This window comes from Ochotona curzoniae, unplaced genomic scaffold (assembly GCF_017591425.1).
Source record: "Ochotona curzoniae isolate NIBS_2020 unplaced genomic scaffold, NIBS_Ocur_1.0 contig_1, whole genome shotgun sequence".
NCBI lineage: Eukaryota > Metazoa > Chordata > Mammalia > Lagomorpha > Ochotonidae > Ochotona > Ochotona curzoniae.
In genome coordinates, this window is record NW_024464918.1 from 11111925 (window position 1) to 11136863 (window position 24939).

Consider the following 24939-nt stretch of genomic DNA (forward strand, 5'->3'; position numbering starts at 1 on the left):
GACAAACTACAGCTATTTAAAACTAAAAATAATTTCTGCCTTACTAAGATAAAATGAGAATTTTTCTAAAGCATCTTCGATCAGTTATCTTTTAAGATAGCTATGTTTCCCTTTTTCTAGGGTAACATAATATTTGATTAAGTACGCTTAAAAAACAACTGTTTTACACATTCTGTCCTTTATCTTTAGATGATAAATTAATTAAGTGAATCTGTTGAGGGTTAGAATAACCACATTAGTTAATTTTTTCTTCTGAAGTCTCAAGCAAGTTGCCGTCAAATATATGTAGCTCTGTACTAACGTGATAGGCAGCAACTATAAAATTGAGTTTGAATTTTATATTCTGGTTTCCTTAGTTATTATGCTTGATTTTAGCATTCCTTTTCATAAGTCACACTGCATTAGCATAAAAATAAAGCTTATCAAGCAGTAGAACATAATGGATAATTATTACCTGAGATAAAGCCAAAGATTTTTACTGTCTTTAGAGTAACATTTATTCCTGTTTTATTGACAATGCATTTTTTTGTCTTTAATGTTTCACTTCTTGACTATTTCTGATGCAGTTTTTCTTTTCCAGTTCTGAAATATTTTCAGGATAAGACATGCCCTCTTGGATATGGAAAAGTATAGTAAAAGACAAAAGCAGTGCAGATATAGAAAGTAATATTACAGCACTAAAACCTAAACTTGAGGAAAATCTTACTAAGAAATAGAGGCAGATGTGGTCACATCTTAATAAACCTATTACAAGTTAAAAACAAGTTTATGTGAACTGGATTAAGGGGAGAGCCAGGCTGGGCTAACCGATTCTTTCCAGTGGTGTGTGCATGAACTAACGTAAATGAAAGCTGATTGGGCTCTGCTGTAAATCAGCTAGCAAGTGCTGAGACTGGATGAAATCCTGTCAAGCCAGACTGCAAAACCACCTGGAGTGTGCAAGATCTGATAATGGATGTGGGTCCAGAAGGGAAACTGTCTACACCTCTCTGATGGGCTGCAACTCCTACTGAGGAGCGTGAGAATCGGGGCTGGGGGCTGGTATGGCTGGACAAGCTGTGGTACCCACCGGTGTGAATGTGGGCTGGATGGTGAGGTCAGTTGGGCTGGGCCAGGCTTCAACTCCCATGACATGTAGGAGAGCTGAATGCGATGTGGAATAGACTGGACCAGTCTTCTGCGCATGCTGGCAAGCACAGGAACCATGGCTAGGGGCGCGCCTGGTGGGAGTATTTGGGGTTTGCTCCAACTAGGCTGCAGTTGTCACTGGTGAACGTGAGGGTTGAGTGTGTAGTGTGGACTTGGTTGGGTTGGGCCACAGCATCCAAGCATCCATTGGTTTGCATAAGAGATGGGGCTGGAGAGAGAACTGAGCCAGCAATTACAACCATTGTGTGTGGAGGTTGATGTGGGTGATGGACTGAATCAGACCCTGAACTGGCAAGCACAGATACGAGTCAGGTCTCACCTTAGACATGGTTTCTTTGGAGATTCCCCAAACTGAACACTGAACTCAGAACTGCAACCATGGGAGAACTGCAGGATCTGTGGACTGACCATGGAGTATATGTGTCAGAACTGGGTCTCTTCAGTGGCTTGGGCAGAGCAGTGGATGGCATACTCAGATGCACATTGGGGATGTGACAGAGTGTTGGTGACTGCAAAGGCTGTCTGGTACCATAGCAGAGGAAAGAAGACAGAACACATTGGACAACTGTTCCCACCCGCAATGACAGCAAATATGTGGACAAATGGAGATTCTAAGGTGGATTATGTCAGCCAATGGGCTTTGAAAGGATTTTCGCATCTTAGTATCAGCAAGAGCAACAGCATTTCAGAGTTATCGAAACCACTGAAGCAGAGCCTTCAGTCATGCTCCATATCAGGGACCCAGGGATGACATTGGGTGGCCATTCCTCATCCCTGGATACTAAGGCATTTGGAAGGCTGAATATGACTTCCCTCTTCTCTTCCATTACTGCATTCTACAGAGTAGATGCTGGGACTTGTTGCTCCTGGCCACCGTGGTGAAGGGATGCTGTATTGTACATTTAATTGCATAAGACACACTTCCTTATAACTGCTGATTTTATCTTTGGAATATTATCCATTGAAACCCTTCATAGTTTTAGCAATAAATAAAGCAGAATAAATTGTTAAGGATGCTATTACAGATCATTAGAAAGAACTAAACACATATTCCTGAGGAAAACATTTAAAATATTAAAACTAGAAAGATTTTTAAAAATTCATATATAATCCCTATATTAAATGAAAATATCTAGTAGAGATAGTTCTACAAACGTGTCATCTAAGACAAGGTTTCATGTTGTCAACATATTGTATAATATTGCTTTAAAAATGCCAGCCTGTAGAAGGAAACAAGAAAATTAGTAAGGAAAAATACTGTAAAGGACTTAAAATGGTGCATTTGTGATGCTATAATTGAGTTCTGTATATTTCTTATCCAGGTGAATTCTCCTTTTCTCGAATATCTTCCCAAGATGAGAGAAGTGGATGAAGTGATGAGATGCACAGCTATAGGATGTTAACCACTGGTGTGTTCCACTGCGTTTGACATAAACAACTGATACAATTCAAGACACTGACTGTAAGTTTTTTTTATATATATGTTTTGTCTGCTTTCTCTCATGATTTAGTTATTTGGAGGGACTGAGTAGTCCCATATTTTTTTTCTGTGACTTGAACAGGGTAAGTCTGACCAAACCATATATTGCTCTATTTCTCTTTATTTCCTTGTCTTTGTGTATGATAAGTGGAGAAGCCATTAGTAAGCATTCCAGCTTTAGCCAGTAGCTTCATTCCATGACCAAACTCTGTGTTTCTGGTTTTGCTTGTTCCTGCTTTGCAAATAATATATGCCGCAGTTTGCAATTCATGTTTTGTTTTTCCTAAAATTTTGCTCGCTGACATAGAGACTCAGATTGCAGAATTTTTTCTGTTCTTTGTCTAAGGCTGTTCTTGAGGTTGTTCTGTTCTTTTAAAAATGATTTATTTTTTATATGATTGTTATCCAATCAGCAAGGGAGTCTTAAAATGACATTTTGTATATTTCTTACAAGCCAAGAAATCTCCTACTTTTCTTGTTTAATATTCTTTCTCTTTTAATGGCAGATGGAAAAGTTATGACTTGTCAAAAACACTTAATATAACCCCACAAAGCGTGAAACAGAAAATCTAATAATTTTTCTGAGGTGTGAAAGAAAGTGAATGTTTTAAATACTTTTATGCCACAAACCATTGTTTTTAGGTGAAAGTATAAATGTATTATGAGATATTTTGTTTATTTTTTCAAAACATCACTGAAACAGAGTAGAAGGACAAATAACAGAGATAAGTAGCATCAAATTAAAATCTCTGTCAAGTAGAGAGTAAATGTTGAAATAAACATGCTTTTCCCCACAAATAGTAGTGCTTCTGATGAAATTTAAATCTGATCTAGTATGTCTGTGATAAAAATGCTAAGAACTTTCCTGCCATGAAAGTATCTTTGGTATCTTTGTTGAAAAGCATGTGCTCGCTTAGGCAGCACATATACTAAAATTGGAATAGCAATACATATTGTTCCTAAAATATTAGAAATAGTATATTCTCACAAAATTAAGTTGTAACAACTTAGGAAAATGAAAGAAGTATGAGAGGGTGGCTATTTGAAGCATTAAAGAATAGTCTACTTGGTCAAACACTCCAGATGGAGAAATCAGAAAAAAATTGCATTTTGCCAATAAATGATCAGTAACGAGTTTTAAATGAACAGTTAATTGAACGTAGTGTGAATGAAAGACTAATTTTGAGTTATTAAGGTATGATAGCATGATATAAATATATTGCCCGTATTTTTAAATTAACATTTTCAAAAAGTGCCATTAGAGAAGCAATAAATCCTATAAAATATGCAAGCAATGTAGAATTTTAGGATTTTTTGGATCTAATGATATTATTCATAGGCTCATCTGGAAAATATCAATCGCAAGTAAGTGGTATTCCATATTCTACCAAGATGTTAATTATTAAGACCTTGTATAGTCTGTATAGTGATATAACGATGGAAGCAAAGAAAAATGATTTTGTCTTAAAGATTACCTTTTAAAAATTTTACTTCTTCTCATTATTATAATTTTATGACACAGTTCCATAGGCTCTGGGATTTTCCTCACTCCCTCCCCAATCCTCTTCTCCCTCCCTGGGTTCCCCTATATCATTACTATAGTATACTTCTTCATAAACAGTCATATGTCCATCATTGCGGGCATGGACAATGGCTGAGAGTCCAGCATCCTGTTGTCAAGATATAGTAAACAGTTTCACCAGTCCATCTTTGAAAAGCCAGAAAACAAGATTAATAACAGGAAGAAAAAGAAATTAACAACATAATGAAGTTAAATAATGTTACTGCATGACTAATGTGTCACTGAAGAAATGGAAATCAATAACCTTGAAGAAAATGGTGCTACTGTATGATCTATGAGTTAGTGACAAATTTAATGAGAAAGAATGTTGAAGAGATGAAATTTTTTGAAAAAGGTCAAAATATGTGAGATATGATTTCCGCTGATCTTTGTTTGTGAGATATGTCTCCTGTAGGCAACAAATAGATGGGTTTGGCTATTTTAATCCAAAACTACTAATCTATGTTTGATTGATGAGCTTAAGCCATTTACATTCAGGGGTAATATGAAGGGGTGGTAATTTCTGTCATTTTAGCAAAAAGTTGTTCATTGATTTAGTCTTCCGTTGTTATTTTACTGGGATGTTCTTCACATTTGCCTTTGGTTTTGGTTGACGCTAATTCATTTATTCTGTCAAGAGAACATCTTTAAGTATTATTTGTAGGGTAGGCATATTCTTTTAATTTTTCCTTACTGTGGAAGAATTTTATTTCCTTTTAAAGGACAAAGGAAATCTTTGCTGGGTACATTATCCTGGGTCGACAATTTTTTGCTTTTAGAATCTGGAATGTGTCACTCCAGTCTCTTCTAGCCTGTGGAGTTCCCTATGAGGAGTCTCCTGGGACTCAGTTGGCATTCCTTTATATGTCAGTTGATTTTTTCACATGCACATTTAGGGATCTTTTCCTTATGTTTGATTAGAGAGAGCTTGGTTATCATGTGTCATGTGAAGATCACTTTTGGTCAACCTGTTTGTAGTTCTGTGTTCCTCCTGGGAATTGTTTCCCAATTCTCCATATTAGGGAAATTTTCTCTTATTATTTCATGAAATACATTTGTAAACCCAGCTTCTCTTTCTGCACCTTCTGGGACTCCCATAACTCTTATATTTGGCCTTTTAATAGTGTCTTTCAATTCTTAAATACTTTTTTTGGCCTGATCCAGCTCTGCTTCCAGTGTTTTGTTTGTTTTCACTTGGACTTAGTTGCAGCCCTATTGTAATTTATATAGTTTCTAAGTTAATAAAAACCACTCTTTTTAAACATTGTACTACCATAATGAATCCAAGTGTATGTCTCATTTGCCTGTCTCCATCACCCACAGTGTGAAGAATGTGGTGATTGTGAACACTTATTCTGCAAACATTTTAGGTAAATTTGGCGTTTCACTTTTGAAGTAGAGAATAACTTACCTTAAAGGGTTGATGTTATATCTTATTGACTGTTTATTTTTATCTCAAACTGATGGTAAGATCATTTCTAGTCAAGGATGAGCATCTGAGTTTTGCTGATGCTGAGCTCTTGAGTTGGCACTTAGCAAAGTGAGGGTCATTTGCATTCAACTACACATCACTCTGCAAGGTGTAATTTGCATTTCTTATTTTTAGTGTAATTTTCCATTAATTTTGTAGCTGTATGGAATGTAAGTGCCAATGTTTCTTTATTAACTTTAACATATGATATGATTTAAAAGATATCCAAAATTTTATCTGGTTGTTTTGAAGTGTTATTTCTGCAAATATTAGATGTTGTCATGACTTGCAGAACTATAATAATTTACTCTTATATTGTAGGGACTTGTATTTTTATCCTAGTCCTGTTACAGCATGTATCACATTAGCCCATCTACTCTGAATATTCCAATTTCTGCATTTAACACACAAATAGTACTTGTAGCACAGAAATTTTGTGAGGACAAAATGAAACTGTGCCAACAGCACTTGCCTAGCGACTGGTGCATAGTCAGCAACAAAAGGATTTAGTGTTGTTTTATTGGTAAATCATTATAATCATGGTTAATATTTTCTATTTGTTTTCTTGATTATTGCCTCATTGCTTTTAGTTGTTTTTCAATGTTTACATTAGAGATTATTTTCTGGAAACATATGCAAATCCTAGACAGGTAAATATGGGCAGTGAATTTGGGAGCAGACTGCCCCTTACCAGACCTGAGTACGTAGAGAAGGTCATTGCAAACTAGTGAAAGAATCTGTGGAAGACTGATGATCTTGATTGCATGAATAACTTCAGTTTACATGTGATTTGGAAAATGAGGACTGGACTGGTTTAGAAGGAAAGATATTTGATTTAGTGTCAGAGCCCACATTTTTGCTGATAATGTACATTAAGAATGGTCATCACCAAGTTGGAATGATAAAGTAGTGAATGACCAGGAAGAAGGTATCTTATAGCAAACATGGAAACTCTCATTGAAGAGTTCAAAATATATTCAGTTTTGGAAGGTAGGTGAACCTCAGCAAAGCCGTTTATCTGAGCGTGTGTTTGGGTTGCTTTGAGGAAAAAGAGTCTAGAAGAACTTGCTTTGAATCAAAGAAACTCTGATGTTTAAATGCAATGGATTTTTGTTGAGAGAATTGTCACAGTGTAATTATCTTAGACTTAGTGTTTTGATACATCTGTAGATGATAAGGTGTGAGAGAGTAGATTTCACTAAGAAATATATTTCAATTTACATGATTTTGCAGTTAATAGATAAAAATGAGCAAGGTGGTTAAGTGTTTGTAAAGTTTATGTGGGTTTATATGCATTTCATAAAGGAGGCCTGAAAATATTGTCTACTATTAGTTATAATTATGAAGCCTTAGGATTGTAGTGTGGAAACTAGAGTAAGTTTAAACCTTAAGTGTCACCACTTAGCAGCCATGGGACCTTTTTCTCTTGACTTCTCTGTATCTCAGGGGTAAGATGTGCAACATAGGAATAATTATGTTTTCTAACTATATGATTGCTGAGAGGGTTAGATAGTGTATATAACATGACAGGAGCCAAATGCATGATATTGATTCAGTTTTAACCATATGTCATTGAGTGAAATGGTACATTACTTTTAACTTTAATTTGATAAGTTCTGTTACTGTTTTATAATATTTTCAATATTTTGTGATATTCACTTTAAATGCTATATAAATATATACTATTTACATGCAATATATATATTGTGAAGAAGGGTTTGAATATCATCTTTATACACAATTTCATGAGAAGTTATATACAAGTAAGAGACCTGTGGAACAGCAGATGGATGACCCCTAAAAAGGGCTGACGTTAGCTACATACCTATGTCATTTCTCCCTCTGTAATTCTATATATAAATATATATATATATATACAAACATATGTAATTACATATATATAATTATTTTTTAAAGATTTATTTTTATTATTTTTTATTGGAAAGGCGGATATACAGAGAGGAGAGACAGAGAGGATGATCTTCCATCCGATGATTCACTCCCCAAGTGAGCGCAATTGCCGATGCTATGCCGATCCGAAGCCAGGAGCCTCTTCCGGGTCTCCCACGCGGGCGCAGGGTCCCAAAGCCTTGGGCCGTCCTCGACTGCTTTCCCGGGCTACAGGCAGGGAGCTGGAAGGGAAACGGGGCTGCCGGGACTAGAACCGGCGCCCATATGGGATCCCGGGTGTGCAAGGCAAGGACCTTAACCACTGCGCCACCGCGCCGGGCCCTTTGCATATATATAATTATATATATACACACACACACATATACATAGGCAACTAGACCCCAATCTGGATAATGTCACTGCAGTAGCTGCCCCTATCCTTAACTGAAATTTTCCTCTCCAACTCCCTCGAGTCAAAATTGATGCCAAACACTGCAACCTCCTAGTCTCAAATCTTGGCTATGGCCTTAGATATACTTAATGCCACATCTCTTTTACCCTACCTCACTGTTTCCTCTGTGCCTCACTGCAGCAATGCATTCTGGCTGCAGTATTTATTACCAGTCCAAGCAGCAGCCAAACCATGATGCTTTCCAAATACATTAATCCTTTAGGTGCTGTCCCACTGTGAAACCCCCTAGCCCATTACCTGACTTGCTATAACATGTCCCAGATTTATATTAAATCTTTCCTCTGTTTTACCACAATTCAGGTAACCAAGCCTACTTTCTCTCCAAAAGGCTCATTCATGTGGGTAGAGGTTCAATAGATATCATTATGAATTCTACTTCCCCAGGCCCCTGCCTCCAGTAATAATCATGCCCCAGTTGTCCCTACTTAGAGAGGAAGAACTCTCATGGGGGCTGCCTTCATCAGACTGCCCAAATTACACTGTTCTCCTCCCAGCAGTCATGGGGCATCCATGGTTACTTCCCTTTCAATTGGGGCAGCAGCAGGGAGCTTGAGATATTCAATGGCCTCAATCCAGCAATTGTCAGATGAGCTTAAATCAGCTTTAGGTAACAGCACTCTCTCCCTACCCTCTCTCCAGCGCCAACTTACCTCCCTGGCACAGGTGACTTTCCAAAACAGGAGGAACTCTGGACCTCCTTTCTGCAGAAGAGGGAGGCACCTGCATGTTCTTCCAAGACTAATGTTACTTTTACATTTACAAATCAGGAGTTGTCTAGCAAAGTTAAAAATATGTTAAACATCTAAGATCACCTTCAGCAATTTGGAATTAATAGTAACTCCCGACTTTTCTGGGCTCAGTCTCCCTTGATGTCTATGTTTGCTGCTCTTGTCACTCCTCCGTGGGACTCACCATAGCCTCTTGTCTCATCTGTTCCTTTCAAAAATTCTTCTTTGTTGAAATGAAAAATATCACTACCCAAACTGCTAACCAGCTTCTTTTGCAAAATTCTGAGCCTTTGCTAGTCTCCCACTCCTCCCCCAACCACCTGGAGACCACTGCCTAGAGAGCGCTACGTCCAAACTCAGCTTGAAGAAGCTATGGAAGAGAATGGCACCCCTTTTCCTTTATATGTAACAGGAGGGAACAATGTTAGGAATGGCTTGAACATCATTCTGGAGATTGATGAGACCCGGTCATCTTAGACCCAGAGTCACTTTCTTCTTTTTCTCACAGCTTGCAAAAGTCCCCCCTGTTCTAGTTGTCCACCACTAGGCTGTAACTGCATACCTGAGAACCTCACCCACCAATCTTTCGCGACCTCTCGCCCTAATCCCCGCTCATCTTCCAATCACCTGCGACAGTTTCAGTCACCAATCCCTTGGGTGAACTCACAGCCCCTTCCAACTAATTCCTCACACCAGCCCCGCACCTTCTGTGCTCACCTGAGTAGTAAAAAAATAAGCCTCCATGTGCGCCTTTTTCCTTTTCTTCTCTCATCCTTCAGCCTGCCCCTCCTGTTCCTACCTTGTTGGGATAAGAACTTTCTGGGTGCCTCACTGCATCTGATATTTTGTCTTGTGGTAAAATTATCCTGGAAAAGGACTTGGCTGTGGGAAATTAGCCATGTGTAAGGACTTGATTGCATGTAAGAACTAACATATATGTTTCTATTTAGATGTTATATAAATATATACTATTTTTCTTAGATATTAATTTCACGAAGTTAAGTATTCATGACTGCAGTCATGATGTGATGAAAAGGTAATGTATGATGGTAGGATTTAGTGAAGTAGTATACTCATACATGAAAGAAAACATCTTTTTGGAGATTTGTAAGGTTTACTGAAACCCATTCTTGTTTGCTTAAGTGGACACTAAAGATTGGAATTTTTAAAATTATGAGTGTCATGTTTTGAACCATATCATCATGATTCTTGGACAAAGAAATGAATCATTCTCTTGACTTTGGAAGGAAAGACACTATTAGGGATAGGTAGAAGAGGCCTAAGTAATGTATTAAATTGTGAGAGGTGTTGCTCTGGTAAAGGGTTTTAACTCGGGCTTTGTCATGTCTGCATCTCCTATCAGGGTACTGTTTGGAGTTGTGGCTCTCTGCTTCTCTTGAGCTTCCCACTAATATGTACTTTGCCACTCTCATTGGAGTCATGTCACCCTTACTGGAGCCATTGGAATGGTGGAGGGCAAATCTGGCATCCTATGTCATAGTGCAGGTTCAAAAATGGGGTGCCCTGTTTCTGATCCAGTACCAGAAGGGCATGGTTCATGTGCTCAATCCCCCACCACCCACTTGGGAGTTCTGAATGGAGGTCTAGGGTTTAGGATTTGATTTACACTAGCGCTAGGCGTTGCAGCCATTTGAGCAGTGAGCCAGAGGTAAAAGGGCTTTTTTCTTTCTCTGCATTTCAAATAAAATAAATCTTTAAAAAATCTTAAGTCCTTGCTGAGATGATCAAATGATCTCAGGTGTTACTGGACTTTTGAGTAGTTGAATCCTGATTAACTCTAGAACCTCAGTATACATTTCTTAGTGAGCATGCAAATAATCTATTTACATATGGTAACCTTTTTGATGGAGATCATATTAAAATCTGCATAGCTTTAATGTGATACAGCTTAATTTGCAGATTAAGAGTGGTATGCACAAAGATGTTGTTGAATATGAGGTCTCATCTCATAGTTCTCAGGCTGGAAGATGCTCAGCTCCAACCATATGGGACTGTTTTAAGTGTATTGTGGAATAAAATTGAGCTGACATTGGAGGAGGAAAGGTTATCCCCTTTTCAATCCTGACTCATCATGATTAGCTAACATGGAAAAATATTACTGTGCTGATTATTGTTCTAACTCCCTTGACTGTGAGATAAATTTCTGTTTCTAGAGTAGCATTCAACATTATTTTCTGTAATTGAAAAAAAGTAATTGATATAACATAAAAATAATTTATATAAAGGAATACTAGTGTAAATTGCATTTGAGTATAACAGTATCAAAACAGAAGTACAAAATGGGTAGTTTGTAGAAAATATCCTAGTTGAAATAGTATTCAGCAAATCACAGCTTTGAACGTAACTGCTACCACTTCATCCAGTCCCCCAAATACCTTCTCCTACTATTGATCTTCTATATAAACATCATAAAATTTTTATTAACTCAGTATATTGTGCATGAAAATACAATTTGTGAGGTTTTAGAATACCAACATCCCAGGGTATATTTTCTTAGTTAAACATCTAAATATGCATTATGTATACTGATTAGATCAGGAATAGGTACCAAAATTGTCATTCATAGGCAAAACTGTTCATTTCAATTTTGAGATTTTTGTTCTCTTTTTCATTCCTTGTCTCATACTGACTATCCCTCCATAAAATAGCACGTTTAATATTAAGTGAGCCCAGAACTAAGAAAACACCGAATTCCTTAAAATTTTCTTTGTCAATAAATAGAGTAAGGACTAACTTGTTGCAAGAATAAGTTGTATCATAATAGTTGGTGCAACTTCAACATTTCAGATCGAATGAATCATTCCAGTGAACAATTAAAATTCTTTAATTATTTTCCATGTACAAATTAGTCTTTTACAAATAGCCATACATAACCAGGTTCATGAAAGCTGAACATGACAGCCCTGTATTTCAAAAAGAAAAATAAGGGGAAAGATGTTAAATTTCCTTACTGAATTTTTTTAGCAGATATTCTTGGGTTTTCTGGAAAAAATAAAAGATAATGGACCATGATTTTATATTGTTCATAGCAGCAAAAGGCAGTGCAATTTCCTTATGTATTTCTGATGGGATAAAATTTGGCTGAATGGGAATAAAATGTTTGAATTTCACATAGACCGTATAATTGCCAGTATCAATTCTTTTAGTACAATGATCTTTGCACATGAAGATTTAAATGATGGGGGCAATCTACCACACTATATTTTTTTCTCTACTTTGTGATTTTGCTTCTTACTGCATTATTAAATTACGTGAAACCCAGTGACCTGTTTCAGCAGTACAAGCTGATTCAATTAGTCTAGGGTATATCTTGGGATTCTTTAAGGAAGCTCCTAGGTAATGCTGATAAATTGTTCGTTCCAAGAACATATTCCTGATACAAGCATTGTGTATTTAGAAATACTTTTGTATGATCTTAATATTAACATAAATTATTTTTCTCTGTTATTTCTATCCCAGAATGCTTTTTGTTTCTTTAATATCTTTTATATGAGACATGTGGGGACTGGAGTGGTGGCATCGTGAGCTAAACCTTTGACTCCAAGTACTGGCATCCCATTTGGGCAGTGGTGCATGTCTCAGCTGCTCCATTCTAATCCAGCTCTCTGCTTCTGGCCTAGGAGGGTGGTAGAGGATGATGGCTCAGGTCCTGGGGGTGTTGCACCTGTGTAGGAGACCCAAAAAAGGCTCCTTGCTCCTGGTTTTGGGTAGTCTCATCTCTGACTGTTGCAGCCATTTGGGGAGTAAACTAGCAGATGGAAGATCTCAAATTCTCTGTTTCTCCTTCTGTTTGTAAAATCTTAAAAAAAAAAAACAACTTAAAAAGTGTTTGAGAAATTAATTGATGTGTTTTTATCTTGTTTTCTCTTGTTTGTAAATTTTGCACAGTGATTGTGTTAGGTCGCTTTCAGTATCTCCAGGTGCCAGACATGCTCAATAAACAGATAAACAGACATCAATGGCTACCTCTAGCTAAAGCCATATGTCATAATTTAGCAATTTTTGTATCTATTTATTAGAAAGCAGGGATGAGAGGAGCCAAAACAGATAAAATCACAGTCTTCTATCAGTGGATTTATTCCTCAAATGCCTATAAAATCCATGGATGGTTCAAGCTGAAATCAGGTGTTTAAAACTCAATCCAATTTTCCCATGTGGATGGCAAAGGTCCAAGTACTTGAATTGTCACCTGCTAGCTACAGGGTTCACAATAAGTGGAAAGTGTAATTAGAAGTGGAGATGGTGCTTGAACCCAGGTATTCTGAGAGAGGATTGGCGTATTCAAATCAACATCTTAATCACTCTATGACATACCTGGCTAGTGTTATAATTTTAATTGTGTCACTGGCTCAGAGTGGTATGCATGAATTCCTTGAAGGAATTGTTAATATGCAGATCACTGGACTCTAGTTGATGTTGAAGTTACCAGTCTAGGAAATATACTTTGAAAATAATTCATTTTTTAACAGAAGGTATAATTTTATAATTATAAATCTCAAAATTTTATACTGAAAAATCATCTCCTGATGGTAAATCCAAACTAATTTGCCAATTTACTTGGTGCCCTACAATTTAATTCTCAGTATTTATGTAACACTTAACAGATATGGAATTCATACATTTGTATTATTATTAATATTATTATTTACATTTATTTTTGGCCGTGGTAAGAGAAGAGGGAAGGTGCTGCACCACATCTCTTTATGGGCTAAAGCCACACTGTGATCTTTGCGAATCTTGCATGATGACCTTCAGCCACAGCTTTCTGACATTTTGTGAGCAACAGTCCTTCAAATCATTCAGTAGTTTTGATTTCCTTTATTACAGCTTAAAGTCCAACAGGAATTCTTTCCCTTTTCATTCCTTTTTCTTGAGGTTGTAAAATTGGCTCAATTGTGTACTCTTCTCTCTGCAATGATGAAACATCACATGAAAATGGAGGAGTGTGTGCAATTGCTGTATCAGCTTCTTTGTGCCTGAGAAAACATTGAAGTAATTATTTCAAAATGCATTGTGATTTTCCTGAAGGACTATATGACATTTCATGCTCTAAGTATCGTTAGCCATGGCGATATGGGCAATGAAAATAGGAATTTTGGTCACAGTAAAGATTTTAATGTGAATTGGTATTTTAATTTAAATATTTATTAACAAATAGTTGTTAAGGGAAATTAGCATTAGTTTAATATAAAAAAGTTTAATATCAAGAAGCCTTTGAAATTTGTTATTTTCATAGGTGCTTAATTAAAAATTAAAAATTTCTGAAATGTATATAGATAGGAATTTGGATAAATTCATAAAAAGATGCTGTATCTTCCACAGTAAACACAGAAAAATGTAACACATTTATTTGTGGAATATCCTTATGTTTTAACTTTTCCTTGTAAATTTTTTCTTGAAAGTCTCCCTCCACGTAAATATATGATGAAGATGAGAAGAAAATAATAGTTAAACAACATGTGAAATATGAAACTATGAAAATTTGAATAAAAAACACTTTTAATACTGGCTAGTTTCTGTGACATGTATTGTACTCTTGGTTCTGGCATTTATGCTTATATAATTTTTCAGGTTGTTATCTGGTAGTTTTATAACAAGCAAAGCCTGGATTGAGCGATCAGATTCTTAGGATTTAATAATTAAGGCTATCAGTTTCAGGAACTATAACAAGCATGCGTTGACATTTGATGGTTATTATTATGAAACTAATCCATTTGGAGAAATTATCTCCCAGTGACATGGGGAAAAATGTGTCAGTGTGATAGGATCAGCCATATCATTATGATGGTGGTTTTTAAAAATATATTTAATTTTATTATTTTGACAGAAACATATATTGAGATACAGAAAGATCCTCTGTCTCCTGGTTTGACATACCTGGATGACCGCAGCAAGATGTTCTGCCAGGAGCTGCATCTAGGTCTCCCAAATGTGTGGCAGGGGCCCAGACACTTGGACCATCTTCTGTTGTTTTTCCTAGATCATTAGCAGGGAGCCTGATTGAACACACAGCATCAGGATTCCAACAGGCATTCTTATAGAATGATGGTATTGCAGGCAGTAGGTTTATCTGTACTGTGCCACGAGTACCCCTATTTAGGATTATCTGAGGTAATTGTAACAAATACCACATTGGTTTTCAGCAGTTCATTTGCTGGAAGGTTTTCCAGGCAGTCAGGAGAAAGCTGCCAGAGACCATTTCAGTAAGGCTGACTCCAGTTAGTCACTGATTGATGCTTTAGAATATGTATTCAGAGCCTGCAAAATGAACAGTATCTATTTACAAGGCTTTTTTGCCCTAAAGCTTTCGAGTCTTAATGCCACCAGTAAACCAGCCTCCCCTAGGAAGGTAAACCAAGCAGTCTGTTTGAATTTATAGGCAGTACCTCTGCTTTTCTGCAAATGGGAATTTCATTGATTTGAATACTCAAAGATTCCAATCTATCTTGGACTCCATCAGAATAATCCTATCTGTGAGGAGATAGTGAGAAAACAAAAACATGTAAGGCCCATTCTGTTAATGACAAAATCTTACCCAGGCTTCATTTGTATGCATATGTAATTATAAATTGATGAAGTTCATTAGAAATGATTTTTAGAGAAATCAATGTTTCCTCAGTTTTAAACTTAATAATGGTCAGATTTGTTTGCATGCTTCTTTATATCTAATTGTGTTTCCCTGATTTTCATCCTACTCAGCAGACTTGCCTGGGAAATGTTTAAGATGATTTAGAAATAATATATACTAGGAATAAGAAGTGCAGTTTAAATAAGACCAAACGAGAGATAAAATATATGGAAATTATGTCATCAAAGACTTAGTGTATGAACTACATACCGTGTATAAACATCACATATGTACTTTAATTATCCCTTCATAGCAGGTGGTATATACAGGAGAAATAAATAAAAATGATATTAAACATTAGTAGACATTGGAAAAATGAGAACTAGAATGTGATATCATTTTATTGGTAAAATAACCAATATCATGAACTTGTGAAAATGAGTAACGGTCACATGCTAGTAGGAACGCAGAATGCTATTGCAAAAGGTTGGCAGTTGCTTACTTGGGTAAAGATGCACTTTGCTTTTGACCCAGCCCTTTCTCCTCTGAGTGTTTACCCAAGAAAAACAGTTTTACAGTCACACAGAAGACTAAGCTTGCTATAACCCTATTAACAATTACCCCAAACTGGGAAAATCTTCGGTGTCCTTGCATGAGTGAATAGGCAAACCACAGAATATTCGTAAGATGTGATACTCCTCATAAATAGTGACCATTGACTTTAAAAGAAGCAAAAAGCATATCACCAATATATGAAAAATAATGTATGTATCTCAAACACATTATGCTAAGTGAAAAAGGTGATTTTATGAGTTTACATACTATATGATTCTGAAACAAAACAAAATAGTAGTATTGCAGAACAGTGTAGGTGGAAGAAGAGATCACAAAATGTAATCACGATGTGTAAGGGAGTTCGCAAAGTATAAAGGACTTTGTGAAACAATTGTTACACATCTTGACTGGTTTTTGCAAAGACATGTAGTGTTAAAAGTATGGAACTGTATGCACACTGAAATGTTAAGTTTATTTTGTGATTACGTGGTTTGGATGTGGGTTGAGTGAATCCTACAGGTGTGATGGGAACATAGTCGCTGGTGTAGGTAGGTCATGGGACATGTCCCCAAGTGAGGTTGGTGTGGTTCTCACAGGATTCAGTTACCATCAGAGCAGGACATTATAAATGCAGAACACCCAAGCATTTGGCCATTTCAGCACATTTGCCACTTCCTTTTCTGTGGGTTGTGACATTTTCTAGAAGCTGACAGGATGGGCTTTCACAACCTTCGACATAAAGACTCTGAAACTGTGAGCTAAGTAAATCTGTTTTCTTTATAAGGTGTTCAATAGATATTCTCTTATAACAGTGCAAAGACAGATTAATGTAACAATTAAAATAAATAAATGGCTTTTGAAACATTTTCACATGTTGACAAAAATCAAGTTACAATTTTAAATATGTGCAATAACACACATTTATGCTAAAATATTATCAATGCCTATGATAAAAATCAACATAGCTTCTCAGAGTCACCTCTATTCCTAATGGAACAGTACAATATCAAAGTGATATTTTGCTATCCTTAAGTATTTATTAGTGATGCATTACAATTTTATCTCATACTTGTCTGACCACTGTTTTGTTTATTCTATTTCCCCCATATGTGCTTTTAAGTACAGACATTCTACAGATTGTATCTTCCATCCTAATTTCTTTTAGCTCAGAAATGTCTCTTGAGAAAATTTTTTTCAATATATTTACCTAATGTAAAATCCATAATATCTCAATGCAGGCTATTTTTAATTTGTTCCTTTAGTTTTAAATTCCTTTTTACTGTTCTCTGTTTATATATATACTTGGCTATCCATATATATATACTTGTATATGGGTAGCCAAGTATATATATATACACACACACATATATATGTATGGTACATACGTACTTGGCTATCCCGCCTGGTGCAAAAATTCAGCATACCATAAATGATTTGATTGTTACTTCTTTTAAAATCAAATATTCTTCAGAAACTTTTGTCCTTTTTGTCAGCAACTAGAAGGATCATTTTACCACTTCCTAAACTCACTTTACATCATAAACTGGCCATTGGATACAGTGGACTATTACAGTTTTTGCATTTTTTCCCATCACGAAATCTTAAGCTTCAATTGGGGCTACATTGGAGTATTGGTAAGTAGTTCTGTAGTGGCCACTATGACTTCTATCTGTTGTATCTAAATTTCATTTTCATAGCCTTGTTGGTATTATTTTAACATCGTGACCAAAAATCTTTCTCACAAAATACAATGAAAGCTTCCTTTGGTATTCTGAATCAACGACAATTGAAACCTGCCTAATTTTTAGCATCCTTTAGTACTGTAAATTCATCCCTGTCACTAGTACCCATGTGTGATGCCCTGGATGGCTGTCACTTCATGTGTTTTGTTTCACTGAAATCATTGTGTTCCCGGCTATCTCACTGTACACGAGGAATGCCCTGTGCATATGCTTTGTCTTCTTTCATTCTCTCATCTGCCGATTAGAATTCTGCAGATCCTTCATGATACCTTCAGACATGGTATTGTTACCCCATATCTCTCTTGAGGACTTCTTCAGGATGACAGTTAGGAATTCAGGTTACCCTTCTCTAAGCTTTTACAGAATGAGCTTATGTCTCTTAATTATGGTATTACATTTTTCATTTTTCTTTGTTATGCATGCATATTTTTCCTTGACTGGGATCATAACCTTCTTGGAATAAACATCTATTAGTCACATTTCATTGCCTTAAATCATTTGTGGAATATGGTGTAGCACAAGTTTATATATAAGTATTCTTAATTTTATTGTTGTATCTGGAACAATACCCCTCACAAATAAATTATACAATGAAGATTTGCTTTACGTGCAAATGGGTGAAAGAATAGCAGACAGATTAAGCAGGTTAGGGAGCGTTAGAAATGTTAATTTGCACGTTACAATTGGAGAAAGATTATTATTAGCAATAATATGTTATTACAAATACCATTCTGCATGATCAGTTAATGTCAGCATTTGTTGTGCACCTGCATATACCCCTGAAATCCAAATTGTCAACTGCTCAAAAATTCAGTGTCTGCCTGCCTGGATGTACTTCAGAAGAATTTTAAAGTTTCCTGTTTTGCACGTATGGCATTTTTTATTGGCTGTGCTCTTTATTCAATATGCCAACACATATCGGACTATTTGAATACTGTGCTTCTAAATATTCTGTGATTCTCCTTTCCCCTTTTCCCTTCCTCTTTTTTTTTTTATTTCTTGCATTCCTAGTCACGTTTCACTTCAGTTCCCCTTCCTTCCTTTCCCTCATTGTCCTTGCCATTCTCTTATTTCATTCATGTTAGCATTTCTCACTCTTTATTTCACTCTAATTGCTGTTCTGAAAATGCCACATCACCATGCAATGGTTATTACAGTTAGGAGGCTCACGGTCTACAAAGAGCCGCAAGAAGGTCCCCTCCTCCACCATATTCTCAAAATCATGTTGTTTTCATCTTGATATAAGCCCATAAGTAATTTACACAGTCTTCATATGATACCTGAAATAATATCAGTTTGCCTTAGCTTTACCTATGATTTTTCCAAAATGGAGAAACTTTTCATTATTCTCACGGCAGACATCTCTGACACTCTGGATTTGATTTCTTTAGTTGTGTTCATTTTATAATAGAATAGTGCCATTTATGCTTTTGTAGTTGGTTGTATGGTACATGCTTTTCACTTGTTACTTGAGATTATTTTATAGTTATTTTGATAGTTTGCACTGCTACTAATTTGCTTCTAATATACATGATTATTTGAATATGTTCATTGTCAACATACACTAGTTAAAAATGGGAATATTTGTTAGTTAAACCTTTAACTAAAATGATGTGCAGTGAACTCTGTAAGGATAGCATTAAAAGCCAGTAGTATTTGTCATTGGATTCAGGATTTTGGGGTACTTTAGTAGTCCACTTTTTTTTAAAGATTTATTTATTTTTATTATAAAGTCAGATATACAGAGAGGAGGAGAAACAGAGAGGAAGATCTTCCATCCGATGATTCACTCCCGAAGTGAGTGCAACGGCCGGTGCTGTGCAGATCTTTCCCAGGCCACCAGCAGGGATCTGGATGGGAAGTGGGGCTGCCAGGGTTAGAACCGGTGCCTATATGGGATCCTGTCACGCTTAAGGCGTGAACTTTAGCCACTAGGCCACGCAGCAGTTTTTTTTTTTAACATACTTTTTTTTTTTAAGATTTATTTTATTTTTTTACTGGAAAGGCAGATATACACCAAATATGGAACTATAAAACTACCGTGTTGGAGGGACATATTTGTGTGTATGTATGTGAATGAGCATGTAATACATGTCAAGAACAAAAATACTCCACTACTGCTATGCATTTGCTGCACCTGTGAGATCTTGATACCTCATTTTGTGAAATCTTCAATCACATAGTCTGGGGTTAGTGGAAAATTTTAAGAAGAGCGTATAGAAGAGAGGAGCTTAAAAGCTTCAAACATAAATTAATGATAAGATCATGGAAATATGAATCCCCCAGATTTCATCATTAACTATATATGGGAGTGAAATATCATGCTAAATTCACAAATATGTGCAATTATTACCTGTTAATTAAGCATCTTAGGGAATTTGAAAGTGATGTTCTTATTTTAAAAATTGAGAAATGTTACAAGCATGCGGCCACTTGTTCCTAAATAATTTCTCTTATCAAAATCCACTATGATTTACTAGAGCTCTTCAACACTTATTTTCTTGGAAAGGGATTACCTTCGTATTGACAAAAACCAGTAGAAGAAATTGATAGAATAAATGCAAAATGCTAAATAGAAAAGCAGGTGGGTAGTATAGATGAGAACACAAAGTAAATGTCACAAAGAAAAATGTCTAAGTATAGAGACAGAAACATTTACAATTAATATGACTTCTGCGTCTGATTTTTAAATACATTTCCTAATCACTTCTTTTCTTGATACCTGATTACACTTGACTTTTTAGTGCACTGTGGCTGATTAGCAAACTGGCTTCATTAAGATGGGGGATGTATGTGTTCTGCAGAAGAAGAGTTGCAAGATCCTTTTGGAAAAATAAAATGTTTTCTGTGTTAATTTTTTCTTCTTTTTTAAAATTACACAGTAAGTTAAAAGCATGGTCGTTCTTCTTAGGATCCTTACTCATGCCAAATTCTTATGGGATCCCAAAAAAGTCAGCTGCCCTCTTCAGTTTATTCTCTTGGGATTCTGACTTTTCATAGAAACACTTAGAATGCAGCTCTCAATTGCAGCAGCAGGAATTCGAATCCCAGTCAGGTTATAAAAACTTCATTATTTACTACAGACAAGGAAAGCACTATTTTAAAAGGTGTGAAATAAATCTCCCTGAAGAATCATTAAGCAATTTACCGAAATTTAATACATCTATTATTGTGTTTTAAATAAGCTTCACTATTTTATTATCCATAATAGTAAATATATGTTAGAATTTATTTAGTAAGCGTGAAGGGATGCTCTGGGATTAGAAGCAATTTTTCAAGTAAGTAGACTGTGTACTTTGTTACACTAAAACAATTAGATCTGAATTATGAGTATTTGCTCATAACATACCATAAAGAAGTACATTTTCAAATATTTCATAAATTCATAACTTTTATTTTGCAACTGCTCTTGAAGAATGATATAAATAGAACTCTTTACAAAATCTGCAGAGAATATTTTATATATGAGAAAATTATTCCTGACCCTGCCATGAATAAACACATTGTAGTACCATAAATAGTTTTCAGTGTTATCTGGAGTTCAAGACAGTTTTTCCCACAGTTCTTGATGTTTTAGTAGTCAAGTAAATCTGTGTTCTGTGAAAGGAAAAGAGAATGATCACAAAAATAGAATGAATATACCAGGAAAATGGTAAGTTTATGGTATTTAATGGTAGTTTTGCTTTCCAAGAGTGAACAGTCAAACTTGCATAAGTGTTGAACCCTATAATATTCCACTGCTTAAAAGTCTTGTTTTCCTTTTTTATGTAATATGACAAATGGATTCATCAAAAATGTCATTAGTGACAGATATCTAATGTTTCTCTTACTGTCTTACAAGTTTCTTTGCCTTTTCTTCTTATATTACTACATCTTGATTTTAGTAACAAATCTGTTTAATTTTAATTTCTCAATTTATATTGTATAGTACTTGATAGGACATAAATATACATTCTAACATTGCTTTTGTGGATTAGCCAGTCTTTGAAATAGCAAGAATCAGAAACTATGGGGGATTCAACAGGATTTGAGCATACTGTTCATTCACAGACCACATAACCAGTAATTATTTTCCCTATTGCTATGTAGCTTCATCGTGGGTAATTCTGTGGGTCTTTGAACAGAGTACTCTGTGTCTAATCTACAAAGAAGTGGCATGAAAGCAAAGGCCAGGACTTTATTTGGGGAAGCAGTTCCTAGAAGCATGCCTAATGATTCCCCAGGTATCCCTTCTGCTTAGCCTTTATGAAATTTATTGTTTCACATATTTTTGCATTTTTGTAATCTTCAGCATAAATCTGCTTTACCTAGACAGAGTTTCTTTCTAGTGAAATTGTAGTTTCTTTCCAAATGTAGTTAAATATATAGCTATAAACTTTTGAAGCCAAATATCACTGATTTCTGAATTCCTTTTCTTCAAACTGAACCAAACCAACAACAAAATAACTAAGTGGATTACTCCTGTATGATCACTTAGACCAATTTGGTTCTGGAAGGTGACTTGCCAAAAAATCTAGTAATTATCTTTTGCTTTGTTATCCTTATACATCTGTCTCATTTGATCTTGATGACTTACTTCTTTAGCTGATGGACCTTTATTTCCAAAAATATTGCTGCATCTGCTGTTGAATTTCACTCTTCTTAAAACCGTGACTCTTTGGACAAGTATATGATAAGCTCAGTGTGACATTTAGAAAAAGACAGCAGCTGAGAGTAAAGCCTGACCAAGTTGCTGTGTGAAGGTCAAGTCTCCACATTCAAAACTAAATGGAAGATGATTACAAGAATTTGTGTGGCTCTCCTAAAACTTTCTATTTAATTATGGGAATTGTGGTTTGATTTTCATGCGTGGGTTGACATTTTATAGATTGTTTGCAGACCCTGTCAGAAAAAAGATAGTAGTAAAGTACAACTTCATTAGCCAGATGCTTGGTGCAATTTTCTTAGATTTTTTTTTTTCATATCACAAATAACTTAAGCACAAATAGAAGTAGCTTACACTGAAGACAAATGGGTGTATACAAGGTAAGAGGATTTATAGCCTCAGACATTGAGAAAATAGAGTGTATGGGGTCAAGTGAAATCAAGAGTGATTTCTCTTTCATTTAGCTCTGCTTTTTGCTTTCCTAGAATTCAGTTTATGTTTACTTACTTGATAAGAGGAGAGATGGACAGAGTAGGAACAAGGCGGGCTTATCTAGACCTTCCATCTGCTGTTCACTCCCCAAATGCTCACAGCACAGCACCTTGGTTTCCTACCAGGCCCAAGTCAAAAGCCAATGACTAATTTCAGTCTCCAAGGTTGGTGACAGTGACCCGAATAATCAAACCACCACCTGCTGCCTACTAGGGTGGGGCTTACCAGGAAACTAGAATGAGAATGAGAGTAGGGAATCAAACTCAGGCACTGCAAGCAAAGTCCTAACCAACACACCAAACTCTGATTCCTTAGCTCTTCCTTTTGTGTGTATATTTTGAGTTTTCTTTTGGGTTAACCACTCTTAAAGTTCTGTTTTTTTATGCCAAAACATGTTCTGGGCACATTAGCATGCTTGATAGTAGAAACCAAGAAAACAGGATTAGCTTTGTTTTATTCAAAGAGCTTTGCACTTAAAGTAGTGCCATCTTCCCAATAATCTTCACAGCAGATCACTACATTCACTGAACATTATGCTGATTTAAGATTATTTGTTTCAACCAAGAATGCTGGTTGGGAAATTCCCAATAAAAGAGATCTCTTTTTAGTTTAGCTGTCCAAGAAGAGTATGAAATGTTTTGGGGAATTGTAAGAATGCTGTTTGAATTTGATTTATGTTGTTTTTGTCAGATATGATCACATTTGTTGTGATTTTTTTCAAATGTCAGTTTATACTTCTCCATAGAACACAGTAGTGTATGCACAGTCCCTACTTAATGTGAAATTGCTACTTTCTGTATTTTTACTCAGCAGCAAACTTTCTGTTTGTTGCTTTCTAGCCATAATAATTTGCTCTTTTCAGACTATAGTCCTCTATGTCCATTACCATTTTCAGCCCATCTCTTTTCTGATTCTATTGGCCATCCTACAGTGCAGCACACCTGTGAGGTCTCTGAATCTGGTCTCCAGGAATGCAAATGCTTTCTCATGAGAAGTATACTGAATGATTCCATTTGGCTCTTGATCTATCAGGGCAACAGGGAAGTTAGAGTTTCAAGACCTTTACTATGAGTTTTCTTTAAGCCTTAGATATCTTAACTGATCATAATAGACTTGATAGTGCAATAAGAAGGAGGAAGGATCGTACAGGTGAATACAGGAGAGACAGATAATTCAGGCCATGTTGCCTGGCAAGGGCAGACACAATACTGAAACACTCTGTTCCATTTAAGGAGCTGCATTTGATGTACAGACAGAGAAGAAAATGAAATATTTGCTTTATTAGAGGAAGAACATAGAAGAAATGGAAAGGAAAATGATGTGTGCATATAGAGAATAATGCTAGTTTGGCTTTTCCATTCTAATTTGCCTAGCAATAGTGCTTCTATTTCCATGAGTTCTGTTTCTCCCTTAACCCAGCTGGTTTTGTTGAGAAATTAGATCCACTCTGACTCCAAGGCCACCTGTCAATCTGACAATTATGATTGCTTGGTCAGTTATTGGTCTCACACTTTAATTATTACTCAATCAGGAGAAATAATCTCCATTCCAGAAATACTGCTCCAAATTTTGAGTGAATTATATCATACTTCTAGCTGTAGAGTTGGAAGCATGCAAGGTGTGGTGAAAGCTAACTCTAAGAGGAGTGCAGAGATTTAACATGGCGAGACCGTTACTAGCATAACGAGACGTTGTTTGGCCCTCTTGGCTCAATCCTATGACAATCTTTGGCTCTTTGTTACATTTAAGCCAGTACATTCACATTTAGAATAGGCTAAGGTGATGTTGGGTTTCTGTTACTGTCATTAAGACAGTGTAAATAGTATAAACTTTCAAATCGGAAACTTCAACATTTCCAGGGCTTTTCTACTCTGTTCCAACAGTATATCGCAGACATTTGTGACAGAATGAACAAGCTGAGCATTTTTTTTCATTGCATTATACCCAATTTTTAAAGTAGTACTGACCTTTTTCATTTTTATAACTGATGTCACCTTCAGAGTGAGCTGCATATATATCCCATATCAATGTTCCTTCTCTGTCTAGAAATACTATGTAATAAAATGTTTACCTTCATTTTTGTTATATTTCTTGCTGATGAAAAATTTGATCTTAAGCTATTTTTGTCCTACAGTTAATGTTTTATTTTAAGGATAACCTTTTTG